General features: G+C 34.2%; 1 protein-coding gene across 1 annotated transcript in view; it reads left to right on the top strand.

Moving 5' to 3' along the window:
- Positions 1-658: 658 nt before the first annotated feature.
- LOC119831784 (glutathione S-transferase E14-like) overlaps positions 659-1866 on the top strand; it is a 5669-nt gene continuing 4461 nt past the window's right edge. The window contains exon 1 of the mRNA XM_038355293.1: positions 659-762. The gene's annotated coding sequence lies outside the window, so the exon portion shown is untranslated. The remainder of the gene's footprint in view (positions 763-1866) is intronic.

Genomic DNA, 1866 nt, shown 5'->3' on the forward strand with positions numbered 1-1866 from the left:
CATCAAAATCGGTCAAGCCGTTTCGGAGGAGTATGGCAACGAAAACTGTGACACGAGAATTTTATATATTAGAAGATTGATTACTGTCTACAGACTTCAGACTCTATTTTACTTTGAGTCCATACATCGAAAAAAAAAACATCATATTTAATCAGCGACTCAGGCTTGAACATAATATCTGAAGTACATTACAAATACAGATGATTCGAGAAATCTCATAGGTTTCTTAGTAAGGGACAATGAATATTATGATATACGAAAGTGTGTTTATTTCTTGGTCTTTCATACACGATGCAACGAAACGACTTTTCTAATATGAGTTTTGCGTGTATATATATATATATATATATATATATATTCTTATATAGGATTCTTTTTACCGTAATGAGATATCTAATTCCCATGGGAATTACGTTTTACACGCGGGTGAAGCCGGGGGCGGAAATGTAGTAAGTAATCACTACATGGCATAAAACAAAACCTTAAGCCAAAACTTAATATTTTTAAACTACGCAACGGATTTTGACGGGGGTTTTATTTCAAAGATAGATTGATTCAAGAGGAAGGGTTACATATATAATAACATCTATTATATTACTCCGAATTCGAGTAATCTCATAGGTTCGAGTGGCAACTAACAGCCGAGTTCCTGTAGCGCGGTTGAAGCACTCCGCAGTTGTAGCAGAGGAGTTGGTCGACCACAGCGCGCCCGCCCGGGTCGCGAGGCAACAGCTGATCGGAGCCACAGTACCGTGACGCCAAGTACGTGTTTATCGCGTGACTGACGCAGATAGCGTTTAATATTAATTAATGAACACATATATTGAAGGATATTATTGAGATCATCCATATATATACTAATCTATACTAATATTATAAAGCTAAAGAGTTTGTTTGTTTCAACGCGTTAATTTCAGGAACTATTGGTCCGTTTTGAACAATTCCGCTAGTATTATACAAATTCAAATTCAAATTCAAAATGATTTATTGTGATTCACAGGTTATAAGGAAGGTATTACAGAACTAGCGGTTCGCCCCGGCTTCGTCCGTGGTACATACATATTCTAAAGCCTTCCTCAATAAATGAGCTATCTAGAAGAATTTTTCAAAAAGGACCAGTAGTTCCTGAGATTAACGCGTTCAAACAAACAAACTCTTTAGCTTTATAATATTAGTACAGATTAATTAACGGAGCAAAATATTAGTAAAATAAAATATAAGAAATGTAATATTATTTTACTTCGGTATTACTTCTGCATATCTTTAATTTTATAAGTCACTTTAAGAAAATACGACCATTTAAATACACGAGGTACAATTTATTTGTAAAAAAAAACAAAAAAATATTGTTCACCTGTCGGTCAAAATTAACTCCTTGTCTTTAAATATCGGTAAAGTTTGAAGCGGATTCATCTGTAATGCAATGAACATAATTATAAATTATACATTGATATTTACTAAGATAGTTTCTTATTACTGTCGATGAATATACTTGTTTTAATGTCAATCTATAATAACCCTATCCTACTAAATATTTCCTACTTCCTACTCCTACTATCCTACTAATCCTACTTCCTACTAATATTATAAATGCGAAAGTTTGTAAGGATGTGTGTGTGTTTGTTGCTCTTTCACGCAAAAACTACTCAACCGATTGCAATGAAATTTGGTATGTAGACAGCTGGATAACTGGAATAACATATAGACAACTTTTTATCCAGATATTCCTACGGGATACGGACTTACGCAAGTGAAACCACGGGGCGCAGCTAGTTTATTATAAATGCGAAAGTTTATGAGAATAGACGTATGTGTTTGTGTATGCTTGTTACTCTTTCACGCAAAAACTGCTGGACAGATGGCAAT

Source organism: Zerene cesonia, chromosome 14 (assembly GCF_012273895.1).
Source record: "Zerene cesonia ecotype Mississippi chromosome 14, Zerene_cesonia_1.1, whole genome shotgun sequence".
NCBI lineage: Eukaryota > Metazoa > Arthropoda > Insecta > Lepidoptera > Pieridae > Zerene > Zerene cesonia.